This window comes from Prinia subflava, chromosome 15 (genome assembly GCF_021018805.1).
Source record: "Prinia subflava isolate CZ2003 ecotype Zambia chromosome 15, Cam_Psub_1.2, whole genome shotgun sequence".
NCBI classification, from domain to species: domain Eukaryota; kingdom Metazoa; phylum Chordata; class Aves; order Passeriformes; family Cisticolidae; genus Prinia; species Prinia subflava.
In genome coordinates this window covers 4,046,527-4,060,711 of record NC_086261.1, presented here as the reverse complement: position 1 = coordinate 4,060,711, position 14,185 = coordinate 4,046,527, and the positions used below count along the sequence as shown (strand labels likewise).

At 42.9% G+C, this 14,185-nt stretch overlaps 1 long non-coding RNA gene across 1 annotated transcript in view; it reads left to right on the top strand.

Moving 5' to 3' along the window:
- Nucleotides 1-7,847, top strand: part of LOC134558705 (uncharacterized) — a 300,450-nt gene extending 292,603 nt beyond the window's left edge. The window contains exons 9-11 of the long non-coding RNA XR_010082396.1: nucleotides 2,024-2,294; nucleotides 3,451-3,553; nucleotides 7,754-7,847. This is a non-coding gene — a long non-coding RNA (uncharacterized LOC134558705). The remainder of the gene's footprint in view (nucleotides 1-2,023; nucleotides 2,295-3,450; nucleotides 3,554-7,753) is intronic.
- Nucleotides 7,848-14,185: the final 6,338 nt, after the last annotated feature.

The window sequence follows — 14,185 nt, the reverse complement described above, 5'->3', positions numbered from 1 at the left end:
TTACATTCTGTCAGTTCGCTTTCACTGTTACATCACTTAATGTTATTAACACACTTTAGGGTATAACATTACAGTTTTATTGTGGAAATCTTAAACACTTACATCCAAAGTACTGAATCAAGTTATTATCCTAGCTGACCAGATCTGGTCTATTATCATTTTATCACTCATAAAAACCTGTGATTCAATTTGATTTAACACTTGAGGAAAAATCATGGCTCATATATGCTTAAACCTAGTTGCAATATTAATACAAAGCAACACATGGATGACTTCATTTTATTAAAGTTGAGGTAGCCCTGGGAACTGCATTTATGATTTTATGCCACATGAGAAATTTGATCTGACCTGTTGCCATTTGTGATTCTCCCGTAAACTGATAAGGTTTTCTTGCCAGTATATTAAAGAATTGTGAACGTTTTACCTTTCTTACTGCATTCATTAGACATTCAGGAACCATAAATGGATCATAATGCCCTAACCATGGAAAAAGGTGCTCTCCCTGTCTCGGAGTCCTACCTTGTAGACTGGAAAAATGTTGCACTTTGGAAGGCAAACTGAGTTTAATATTAGAAAAAAATTAGTCCCTTTTTTCCGTGCTTGGAGTGAGAATACTTTCTTGTGCAAGACGACCCTGTTGCCCTCTGGGTAGCTCAACAAAGCTCTTTAACCCTTGCACAACGTTTAGAGGGAGAAGTTGATCCACTGAAGTCACTGCTTGGCATCGTGCAGACACTTGAACATTGATTTTGGTTTGTGGGCTGTGTTATCTGACTCAGATTGTCTGTTATGTCATTAGAGGAGAAGACCAAGAGCCGTACGCAAAATTTAAAATGTCGAAATGAAGCGTTTTGTACATTCTTCTTCATGGGGAGGGGAGAGGACAACGAGGCTGTGCCAGTGTGGAGGAGCACGGTGCTGAGTGCCCTCCTGTGCTCCTGCAGCCCCATTCCCACCCGGGTCAGAGGAAGGGGTTTGCCCCTGCAGGAGTTCCCTGGTGCAGTGGCACTCCCAGGCAGGCGGGAGGATGCGCTGAGCCCGCCAGCCCCGCTGCGTGCCACGCACACAGAATCACCCTGGCAACAGGGCTGACAGCTTGGAAACAGCAGCTGCTGCTTAATGGGAAAACATTAGAAAAATAACTCATTCTAGATCTCTGTCCCCTCTCTGCATTTTCCTATTTATCACCAAAAAAAAAAAAGTGTTCTGCAACCACCACCCAGAACTTTAAAAAGCTTCAAGGTGTGAGGGTCAGACACACAGGTGTGCAGGCAAAGAGGTGAGAGCCAAAAAAACAAGTGGCGGTGTAATTCCAGCACACATTTTTTTCTTCTTTAACCGCAGCTAAATTGTTTGCCACTGAGCAAGTGGGTCTATGTGCATCTTGTGGGAGCAGTGGGGATGTGCAGTTATTTATCCTTGCATCAAACATGCAAAAAAAAATGCTACAACAAACAAGCAGCAACGTGGCCAAATGTGTGTTAAATTCCAAGTCAGCATTTTTGGTTATTGCTGCTTGAAGTAACTCTGTTTCTGCTCAGAGCTGGGCTCACTGGAAAGAAGTATCCCAACAAAAGCAAACAAAAAAAAAATCTCTGGTAAAATCTTCCCCTTTTTATTTTTAAATTAAAAACAAATACTGATTTATCTTTTTTTCTCCTGTTGCAAGTGCTCTGGAAAGGTCCAATAAAGCCAACTGTAAGGCAGCTTCCCTGGGTAAAAACCAAACCAAAGTAATGCTACATCACCATGTGAAATAACAAATTAGGTGGAGAGACATTAACTAGTGTCATTCATCAGTCTGGAGTGATACGATTTATTACAGGATAATAATGGCCATAGTTGTATAGGTAGTAAAGGTAAAATTACATCATGACTCGCATTAGCAGTATGAGATTATATCCTGATTAATGCACAATTAACTTGTCATGGGTACAACACATGTGTTTGTAGGTGGCCAGATGGGTTACACCACATCTCCTGCTCACATATGTAGCATTTATCACTTTCTCCTTATCTCCAGAAATTAGATGGCGACATCCACTGCACTCTTCAGACACCTCGCTGCCCTGGTGCAGAGCTATCTAACATCAGGGTGTGGGTGAGGAACCCTTGGAAATGAGCCCTGGGAAACCTCAAACATGAATCCTGCTCCTCTCTGCAGATGGAGACCCTCGTCCGTGGTCCCAGGGACACCTCCCCGAGGTGACAGCAGCAGCCTCAGCTCTCTGGCAGGCACCTGAGCTGTTTTCAGAGCTGGGCATCACAGCCCCCACCACCCTAAAGTACTCTGGGTGAGGAATCCCTTCTCCTCTTATTCTAATTTTGCAGGGAAAGTAACTAAGCTACAGGGACAGCTGAGAAGGGTTTTTACGTTCAGTTGCCAGTAACTGTGGAGGTGCTTCAGCCTCACCTGAGCTCCTCTGTAGATGCAGAACTGGGTTATTTGTCCTTGTGCTGACATTCAGGTCTGCTCTTTCATCCTCTCCCTCCTTGTGTTGTGTTTTTCTGCTGGGTGGCTGCAGACCTGGGTGTGAGCAAACGTGTGTAAAGCAATGAGGTGGTTGGAGGGACACAAAAGGCCCCCAAGTTTGAATCTCTGTTCCATCACCAACTCAGTGTTTGTCCTCGAGAAACTCACTGTAATTTCTCTTACCAAATTTCTCAGTCTGAAGGGGGAGGGATATTATATTGTTAGGCCAGCCTACCTCATGCTGTATGTAATATTCAATTAGCTGTTTGAAATTGTAAATTGCAGAGTGATGACAGAACAGAATTTCTCAAAATAAATGGCATCAGATTTTTTGTTTGTTTGTTTTGGGGTTTTTTGGCTTTTTGTTTGGTCTTTTGGAGGTTTTTTTCACACTTTTTAGCAGTGAAATCTACTAGAAAGAGTCGGCTCACTTTGATCCTTCCAGTGTTTTATTTTTATGTTTGATGGTATTCCCCAGTTCCAACACCATGTGATGGTCGTTTTCCATCATTTCCAATTTAGAAGAAAAAGTTGATACAATAAGAAAAAAAAAATAATAATTTTGTTGTTGTGAAATGTCTTTTCCAGCTGACAGCTTTGAGCACTTGGATATTGGGCACCCAGCAGCTGGGAACGTGCAGATTCTGAGTCCCAGCTGAGCACATCTTTAGTGTTCAAGAGAAGAAGGGAACTGTGTTATGTTTGGATTCAACTGTTAGAAAATTCTTATGTTCTTCAGAATTACCTCTGCTGAATAGAATTTAGCAAATAAATGCCTAGCCAACACACTTGTATCAAACAGTTTGAGGACAGACATCATTTCCACCCCTGATATTTTTGATTCTGGGATGATTAGCTAAGGATCATTTTAGATTATATTTCTCCTGTCTAGAGTAGACATTTCACTCTGTAATGTATAGGGCATCTATTTTTGTTACTAGTATTTCACTTTGTTATGTCCTGGTCTCCATTTTCAGTGTTTCCTGGGAGATACCACTGAGAGATGATGCTACAGAAATCCAGCCAAGACTTCATTTACACAAGTAAAAATGAAAAGTGACATCAGCATCTATTTGAGCTGTAAGTTCTGATATAACAAAATTCAAATAAGTTTTTACAACAGCATTAAGTCTGTGTTTGAGTGCACCCTAGGTCTTAGACTAGCCTAGGAAACACTAGAATCTGGTGTTCTCTCTTTGACATGTAACAAAAAACTCATGTATTATTAAAAATAAAATCATTCTCATTCTTCAGGAGTGGTTTGTGTATCTCTTGAAGTACTTCAGGATGACAGAAGAGAGAGATTTTCAGTTGCACCATCTGAAATAATTGACTTGCTCTTCAGTTGGAAAAGTGAATTTAAGATTCAATGATCACTGCTTACAATGTCCATTGGCAAAGACAGGAGGAAAACATAATTTCCTTTGTTAGCAATCTCATTGTTAAAAGGAAATGTCAAGTCTGAAAATGTAAATAGAGTAGACTTCAGGCATGTTGAGAATTCAGGCAAAATACTTTGGGTTGAAGTAGTTAATTGGCAAGTCTGAAACATTTCAATGTTAAACCATTAAATGTAAGGTAAAAAAAAGTAATTACATTTCAGACAGACATCCACTTCAAACCCAGAAATTGAAATAAATTCCCTAAATTAAAAAGCCCAAATCAAACCATTCCTTAGATAATGTTTTGAGGAGAAAAAAAAGAAAACCCATTTCTCACTGGATTTCTCATTCATAATCAGTATTCTTCTTAAAAAAGGAAGTTTTATGCAGAACTTTGTCCAAGCACACAAGCAGTTTTGGCTGTTGCTCAGAAGACATCCCAGCTCATGGAGAAGCAGCATCATCAGTGGCTCATACCTGTGTTCATTCCCAAATTACCTCTCAAAGGTTCCCAAAACAGACACAGGAGAAGTCCCAACCACAAATGAGGTTTCTGGTTGGGAATTCAGTTCCCAACACAGAGGGCAAAGCAGAACACTCCATTCTGCTTTGCCCTCTGGGCAGTTCCCCACCAGATAAATCAGGGGAAGGTTGTGCAGGTGTCACCAGCTCCGGTGTCTGGGAGGCCCAGACACTTCCTACTTGGTTTTGCTGTTTGAAATTCCCTCTCAGCCCCATCACTGATGTCTAGGCAGGCAGCCTGTGGGAGTTGAGGGGATCTGACATCCATGACTAAGACACTTCACGCTCCTCGTCACCAGGCTGTGAGCAGAGCCAGGTAGCAGCTCGCCTGGGAGCATTACAGAGCAGAAATTGCAGGGGTTTGGGGTGCACCCTTCAAGCTCCAGGAGCTGCTTTGCAATGTTTTTGAGCAGAGAACATGCGAGGCAAAGGCAGGAGATTATCCCCCCCCTCCCTCCTCCAGTCTCCATCAGTCCCCAGCCCAGCCTGTAATTTGGCAAGATGAATGAAGTGTTTTCGGAGTGTCATCACTTCTGCCTCTGGCAGATTTGCTTCCCCAGTCTGCCTTTCGCCTTTTGGACCTGTCACTCAGCCCTTTGGCAGAGGGGAGGAGGGGGAGGGAGGAGGAAATCATCTCTTTGCTAATCACCTATCACAAGCAATGAAATCCCGCAGGCTCCGTGCCAGCTAGGTACATTTCAAAGGGAAATGGAGGGGGGCAAAGTGTCACTCAAGGCAGATATTTATGAAAGATGACAGTTTGCAAATATCTCAATCTTGGACAAGGCTGCTCCAGTGACACAGAGGAGTGTTGCAAAATTGGAAGAGTCAGCAGCCAACATTTATTTCATCAGGACCTGTCCAATCTTCAGTGATCGCTTGACAGTCTGGGGATTGCTGGCACAAGCCAGCCCCTTTCCATTGGTCCCTCTCCTTTGGTTAGCATGGATCAGTCTAAAGAGTTGCAATAAATATGTAAAGAGGGATAAGAGGGGCAGTTTTGCAGAGCTGCATCCTCGATGGGAGGACGGGCACAAAGCTGTGCTCCCCCTGTTTGGGGGGACCAAAGAGCAGGGGTGGTAATCACAGCCCCATTGATTGCTGCTGCTGGGGGACAAGGAGATGTGGGCACCCCTCACTCCTGGGATCCCCCATGACTGCCAGGCTCCCCTCCCATTTGCCACAGCACCTGCTGGGGCTTCTCTGAGGGATTTGTCTCCTGTCTCCCCCAAATGTGGGTGTAGTACAGGAGAGATGTCCCCTCTACCCTCAGGGGATGGGGGCTGCATGGCCCCCAAAATTTGCTGCTTGTGCAGGGGTGAGGTGAATGATCTGGGAACTCATCCCCACAGCTGTGAGTGGGCTGAGGAGTTCACCTGGCCCTGGGCTGCCTCTCCACCCTCCACACCCTGGGGGAACTGCTGGGAGCTGCTGGCCCCAGGTGCTCAGCCAGGCAGGGCTCCAGTGCCTTCACAGGGCCATTGCTGACCAGAGCAAGGGGATATTTCTCTCCTGCTCCTCTCAGCCCCTTCCTGGAGGCTGTGGGTGCTGGTTTGGGCCGTGGAGGCTGACTTGGACCAAGAGAAGGGATGTGCTGCATGGAGTAGCTCAGGTAGAACAGTGGGAATGTGTCAACACAGGGAGGGAGGGGGACAGAGGTTCCAGGAGGAGGAACAGTGGAGAGGGAGAGGGGAGCTGCATTCCAGCACTGCCTCTCTGCCCTGGTTCTGTAGGATCTAGATTAAAGCTTTGAGGGCTGAATCTCTGGACCCAGGGAATGTGCTTCTGCTTATTAATTGCCATTGTCATTTTACCTGTGTAACAAACTAATTTGGAGGACAGTCATACAAAAACGCTGTCTCCTCCAGGAGCCACAGCCCCACAGATGGAATTACTGTGCTGTGGGCTGAGAAGCAGGAAACAGTTTCTGAAATGCTGTGTTAGAAAGGTCTGAAGTGAAGTTATTGGCAGCAGCAGAGGAACCAATGCAGCTGCTGGCACAAAAACTGGAATTTCCGAGTGCAGAAATTTCCTTTCTTATCACTAACAAAGAGCTGTAGATGACACTTGGAATAGCCCTGTCTCAATATTCACTATTTTCATGGGCAAATAGGAGGCCTAAAAGGAGAGGCTGATTCAGCTGCTTGCTATGTGGTCTTTTCTTGCATCTTGTGCACTGAGAGTTTATGTGTGTGTGACTCATGGGAGTAACATGGATGGAGGTGGATTATGTTAGCAGAATGCAAAACTGCTCTTCTGTTTTAGGGATTTAGCAATTCACTGGAAATGGATCTTGAATTCAATTAAAGGCCTTGTTCTTCCTTTCTTTATGCCTCGCATATCTCGGAGTTTTGCATAATTTAAGATAAGCTGTGGCAAAAAACCAGCACCCTTATTTTAGTCATCAAAAAGTAAGTGTTTTCTCAGAGATCTCTGCAGTTCAGTAAAGATGCACAAGGGTGACAAGTGGTAAGGTGCAGTAGAGTTCTTCATGAGAGGAGCTACCATTGCTTTTATTCTGGTGTATTGCTAGAATATCCCAGGACAACCCATAACTCATGTAGGACTCTCCAAAATTAATAGTGAAAGGAGAAAGAAATGCACCAGTGAGATCTGCTCTTTCAGAGTCCAACAGTGTGAAGTGGGAGAACTCATCAGAAGTCCTTAGAAGTGCAGCTTGTTTTTCATGAACACTCAGTTCAGGGGTGTTTTCAGGTGTGCTGAGGCCAGTACTTTGTGGTGTAGCCCTTAGGTTAATTTTAGGGTAGCCAGAGTGGTCAAAGTTGCAGTTGTCCCCGTGGTTTGCTGCCTGCTCAAACTGCATGGAGAATCCTCCTCCTCCAGTTCCTCCCGTGGCCTGCCCTGGCAGCCCAGAAGGGCTGAGTGGGCTGAGACAGAGGTTGGCTCCCTCCCCACCCTCCACTGCAAATATCTCTGCCAAAACAAATTATTCTTACCCAAGGATTCCTGGGTAAATCTTCCATCACTGGGGGGAAAAAAAATGAAGTGCTGTAAAAGGCTAGTTAATCACTGCACACCCTGCAAGGAGCAGAAGGCCATTCCAGAGTAATTGGAATTATCTTCATTATTCTTATTTTCAATTACATTTCAAAATCAAATAACAACTTGCCTTTTAGACAGTTTCATGATCTAAATCCCAGTTCTATAATTTCTACTTAGTGCTTACTTACACAAAAGTTCTCCTTGATTGTAATGGCCTCTTAGCTTCTACAAGAAACTTCCTGAAGGAAAGAAACTTTAAAAGTTTTGGTCTTTGAAACAGCAGAATCCCAAGCTGTCCACACAAATGTGCATGTAGTAATTGCAAGTCACCTGTCCTGTTATTTAAATCTATGTTCAAATAACTGCTTTTCAGGTGCCACCTTGACACCAATTAAATGCACAGCTGTGCATCTGTTCATGCACAGGGCTCGATTGCTGGTGTGCTGGAGCTCAGGCCAAGGCTGTTCCTGCAGAGTAAGCAGAATGATTCTTAATAATTATTAAATAGTTGATGAAAAAAAAAATTAATGGCTGCATCTAAACTTTGCAGAGCAGGTGCACAGCCTGGTTGTTTAGTGGCCTTCATGGAGGTAGCTGGCTGTGCTCTGGTTCAAGAGCTGGTGTTGTGCTGGAGTTGCAGGGAAAGGGTCCCCAGAGGGGTTTTTGGTTCCTGGGTGCAGTGTAAGGCTTGTGGATATCCTCTGGATATGGGCACCAGGCTGATGACAGTTTTGTGGGAGGTTTACAGCTGTTTTTCCCTCCTGTACACAGGAGTCTGCACAGGCACAAGTGTCTGTGTGTGCATTTAACCTTGTGTCAACACCAACCATCATGGTAAGATGGGCACCAGCGAGGAAAAAAATGCTTCTGCTTCTCAAATCAACACAATTCCATCTCTTCAGATGGCATCATTCATCTATTCAGAGGGCATAAAAGGATACACCTATAAAAGTTCCATGCCTCTGTTTTCATACCACATACTCAGTCCCAGAGTCCTCTGAAATCTCTTTTTTGCCTTGCAGGAAGGAAGGGTACAAAAAAAAATAGGAAAGAAAGGCAAAACCCACAACCAAAACTCTCAATGTTATTCAATGGAATTCATCCCACAGGACAGGAATTCCCATACAGGTCAGGGATAAAAAAAATACCACCTCCTTTTCTGAATATCACTTTTCATATGGTAAATCCCTCAGAGTTTTTATTGTGGAATGAATAATAGATTAATCATTCCTCTGTGTGCAATGCTGGGGCTCTCTAATGTCACTGATTATTCTATATTGAATAAATAGTGTTGCTAGGTTGATATGTTTAAGGCAAATGAGATGCTTATTGGTATCCAAGAAGCCAGTTAACAAGATCCATTTTCCTCCATTGACTTCTACTCATGTATTAATGAGGTTCAAAAATGTCTTTTCTGTGTGTATCAGATAAACGTGCCTTTGTTATTCCCAAGAAGCACACAAATATTTGCTCCATTTATGTTTGTATTAATGTGTCACCGAAGCTAAATCTTCAGAAAGGGAATAAATACCATATCCATTAAGCCACTTAAGGGGCAAGTTCTGCAAAACTGTGCTGCAGTTGTTGCCATGGCAAACGCCCATATTTAGGGAGTTGTGTGGCATCAACTCTAGCATGAAGGACCAGAAGAGGGAAATACATTTCTCCCTAGACAACTCTCACCTGCATATATGTATTTAAAAAGTTCCAGTGGCTGAAGGGGCCCTGTATTGGAAGGTAATTTAAGTGTGGAAAGTGGGGAAATGCAGAACAACTCAGACCATGGAGAGGGAGGAGGAGAACAGAGAACGAGCAGTAGCTGTTAGATAAAAGTGACAAATTTTCCTGGGCAAAGGGCTCTGCTGGTTTCCCCCACTTAACAGGAACAAAGATATTCCACAAAACTGAGCCTTGTACAGCTTTGGTTGTGCTGGTCCCTTTCCCTTGTCCCAAAGTTGTCTTCAGTAGAGAAAATGTATTTTCTTTTCATTGACACGAGCTTCTGCTTTTTTTTCCTTGACTTTCCTGCAGTGTCTGTGGGTGTCTGTAAAACAATTAGACTTAGAAGCTGGATGTGGGGAAGTCTATTTAACTTATCTCAAAATCACAGGGAGCATTAGCTGACCCTTTCCATGTCTTGGTGTGGTTCCTTTTGTTTAACCTGCTTAAAACACTTTGTCCTGTAGCAACAAAATTGTCAGCAGACTTTCCAGTAGAAGTCTGAAAAATTGCTTTTCTGAAGTCTCTAAGTCTAAAAATTAGGGAAAAAAGAATGAGAAAGTTCAGAGTTTTTTTCTGTGGCTTTACATGACACAATCCATTTTGGTTTGTAATTGAAAAATATCTGAATCAGTTTAAATTGTACTGTGTTTTTCTTCTATCAAGATAAATGAGCAAATTAACTAAGGAAGGTGTTAAGATTTTTTCTGTGCTGCAACATTTTACAATGTCATAAATAAAAGGAAAACGTTGGAAGTGACTTCTAAGATGGTACCTCTAAGATTTGGTTGTACTCAAACACTTTGTGTGGTTAGATTAACCAAATGCAAGAAAACTCATAAACATGCTTTAAAAAATAATCTAACAAGGTCTAAAATAAAACCCTGACTGCCTTTGTGCCTGTTCAGGTGAACATCATGAATGGAGAATTAATCACACATGGATGTTGGGACAAGGGAGGAAATATTAATATAGAGAAAAACCAAAAAGTTTACGTCTTTCTTCACCTGCCTGGAGCAAATTTCCTGAAAACATCTGTAAATGCTGTGTGGTGGGAAAGCAAACCTGGGCTCACACTGTGCAGGAAGCTCCGAGCTTTGTCTGCAGTGCTGGATACAATAATATCAAGGTGGTGGCAGAGTGAAGGGTATCTCTATGTATAAATCCAGATCTCTTTTTTCTTTTTCTGGTGAGAGGGAAAGGGGGAAACTGGGGACCAGGTTGAGGAACACCTGGGAGCCATATGGAATTTACTGATTTTTTTTTTTAATCAAAACTTTGCAGCTCAGTTTCAAACACTGCAATAACTTAATACAGAGTAAAACTTTACTGGATTCAGTGTAATAAAGCCTCCTGAATATTCACACGTTGCCTACAAATGGCAATTGTCTTCTAATGCAAGCTGGAAGAATTGCTGTTTCCCTGTGGCCCTGATCCAAATCCACAAAGTCAGCAGGGGGGCCTCTGGCCTCCAGATCAGGTCTGAAGCCTGGTGGATATCTCAGACCTTTCTGAGTGTTTTGAAAATGTATTGGACCAAAAATGATTCCTTCTCCAGACATTGGAATGTTAGCAAAGAGTAGAGGTCAGACTCCTCCAGCTGATGCTTTTGTTTACAATTCATATTGAAGAAGGGGGGTTAATTTCATTTATAACTTGTCCATACCCAGGCTCTAGTGTGCAGATATCTGGGGATATTGCAGATGATGAAAAAACCACGAGTAGAGTTTTACCACCAACGTGCCCAAATGTCTGGTAAAATATCCACACACACGGGGAGTCATTCCCATTCCCAGTCTGGTTCAGACTCCTGCCTGAGTGTAATCAGCTAAGGCTGACTGGTTTGAGCCAGAGGTTTTCCAGCAACAGAAAAAATACCTTGATTTTGTTTCCTTAAGTCTTTTATTTCTTGGGTTGCCAGAAAAGATTCTGTGCCATGCTGAATACTGCTGATTACCAACTACCTCTTCAATCACTACTGTAAAGACAGAACAGGAAGATCTACCCAAATATGGTTTTAGTCTACATTGCAAACTGATGTTTTTGTAGTGTGGAAGTTTTAGAAATAGTAATTTTCCCTCTTTTGCATCTGATGCCTTATCAGAAATACAAGAAAGAAAAAAAGCAAAGCATTCTCACTTCTTTGTTTTCCAGATCAGGCAATTGGAAGTAACCAGTTTCTTGTAATAAAAGTTGGAGTTTAGGAGACAATTTTAGCTCAGTTTCACATCCAGCTCTGAAAACTGAGAACATGAACTACATTTGCATCTGGTTTTGTGTGATAGAGCCTTTCTTGTTCCACAGTCTGGGGTGTTCCTATCCTGGGAACTTTCTGAGTTGAGATGTGTAAAAATCAAATTCTTACAGGAGGCTGGTTTGGTTGCTTCTGAGAGCTGTTTGAATTTGGGGTACCAAACATAAATTGGCTTGAAGATTTCTGATCATCTGAAGTTTCCAAGCCAGTGCTCAACCTGTCAGACCATTTAACTTGCTACCTGCAGTGTCTGCATTTTTCAAATAAACTGTAACTGGGTTGGAACCTTCTGTAACTCCTAGGGAGTTTGAAATCACATTTTACATGAGCTGGTTTCAAATGACCATGCCGTATCTGGTTCATGAAGGTAGCACTGCAGTCCTAGAAAATCACGTAGTGGATTTTCTGAGATGACTGACAGCCTTGCAGATACTTGTAAGCACTTAGCACCTAATGAAAACCAAGCCTATGGAGTGCTCCATCTCATCCAGGTATGAAAGGATATGAAAGGATAATTACACAAAAAAGGCAAATGTGATTGTGGTTTTTGTTGTAGGGCACAGAGAGGGGAGGAAAACTCCTGGGTCTTTTATTTTATTTTTTTTTTTTTTTAATCTGTATACAATTACATAAGTCTACTTCAAAGGGAAGCAGGGTATGAAGCAGTAGTTTGAGATTTTGTGATGGAGATCAGCAAATCAATAGGTAGAAGGACACTCACAGAAAGGTTATTCTGCAGATGAAGTGGTTACTGCTTGTTTTGTGAGGACACCTATTGCAGCAAAGTGAAGGGAAGTTATATCCCTGATTTGATTCCCCAGAAGTGTGCAGAATAAATTACATCTAATGACCAGCTTTAAAAAGAAAATAATAAAAATGCAAGGCTGCCACCAGTGTCTTTGAAACAGAGGCTTTGGGAGTTTGTGTCTGAGGCTGAACTTCTGGGCAGTCCACGGGATTCATCTGGAGCGGCGCGGACGAGAGCGAGGGGAAGGCAGGGCTGGCTAATTGAAAACTGGGAGCACTTTGCAAACACTATTACATGAAATGTGAGAAGTGTAACGTGGCAGGAACACGGCAACGCCTGGTGTAAGCAGTTAATTGTGTTGTACAGAGGCGTGTTGGAGCAGCACACTTTGTCAGAACCCGATCTGCCGCCGCCAGCCCCTCGCTGGCTTGGGTTACAGCAGTGACCATTGGGGTGAGGGTGTCCCGGGGGGGCCAGCCCACATTAACCCAGCATTTCCTCTCTCTCATGTGCCTTTATCACACTGCAGCAGCTCGGTGGCTCTGGTTTTTTGGGGGTTTTTTTTTTGCTAATGCACAGCAGTGATTTGTTAAAAGAGAATTTATTTAATTCAGGATGAATATGGGCTTTTACGTTAAAAGCCCCAGCTCATCTTTACCTGTAAATGAGGGCAGCTGATTTGTCTGCTACCGTCAGTGTCAGCTGGGGCCAGAAGTGTTGTTTTCTGTAAATATCTTTTAGAGTTCCTGTAGGATTATTCAGGGGTGAAGGAGAGCAGGGAAGAGTAGGTTTCATCTTCGCAAAGTTACTGAAACAATCAGGTGATAATCCCCCAACACCACCTTAACACCTCTGTGACTGCAATCACACACAAACCCCAATATTGATGCAGTCAGCTATTTGCTGCTCTCTGCTCTGGAGTGAAAAGAGACTGAAGTTCAGGAAATGCCACCTTTTATTGAAGTGTAGTCCTAAACTTCCCTCATTTCTGTGTCCGTGTTCCCTCTGAAACTAGTTGGAATTGTTTGGGGATGGGCTCCTCCCCGAATTTAGGGATTGCAATATCTTGGTTGCCAGTAACCAAATTTTGAAACTACAGTACTTGAAGAGTTCGTGGAACTCCTAAGTTCCTATACTTAGAGCAGGAACATTGAAAACAGAAAAGCTTCTACTCACCAGAAACGTCCCCATTCCCTCCCCAACTTCTGTGCCTCACAGATAAACCCTACAAGAGCTACTTCTCCACTGTAGGATGTGTGATCTGAGATCTGGGATTGTTCTTGTGCCTTCACCTGAGATTGTTCTTGTGCAGTAGGAGGTTGAAGCCCACAAATGGTGCAGACACACCCTTGGCTACTGCATCCATAGTGGAAATGTCCAAGCTCAAAATACCCCATGGGGAATTTGGGGAAAAAACAGCAGGGTTTTCATCATTCTTGCATTCATTTTTTTTTTCAGCAGCAAAATAAAAACAAAACAAATACTCACAGGGATGAAGGTGAGAGTGGGTTTTTTGGCAGGTAGGAAGGGTGAAGTTGTACTATCAGTGCAGTAATAGTGTGCTACTCATTCTTTTACTGGATTGCCCAGACTTCAGAAACTCCAAGCACAAACCTCTTGGCCTGCTAAGAGCTGAGGCCTTGCCTAGCAAGAAACAAAACACTGAGAGCAAGTAGCTACAAAATGCTTATCAGAAAGATGTTCACTGAGGTATAAAACCAGCAGGTTCTTCCTCTAATTCTTGCCTGTGGATCAAACTCATATTTTGGAGCAGTATGACACTTCCTGCCACGCGGATGGCTTGACTGGGCATTGCTGTAAATTACACATAATGCAACAATGAGTACTAAAACTAGCCCCAGTAAGGCTGCCAGCAAAGAATAAAGTATATGCTTTCCCTATGTGGTTTTTCAAAAATGAATTATGCTATTAAGTGCCAAGAAGAAAATTAGCTATGAGCTTTTAAATTTAAAATGATCCCCTTTTTAATTGTAAAACAGTGGCACTTAACTGCTATTGATCCAACAGAGACACATTAGGGAACAGGGTCACCATAACTGTTAATATTCACTGCTTAGTGAAAG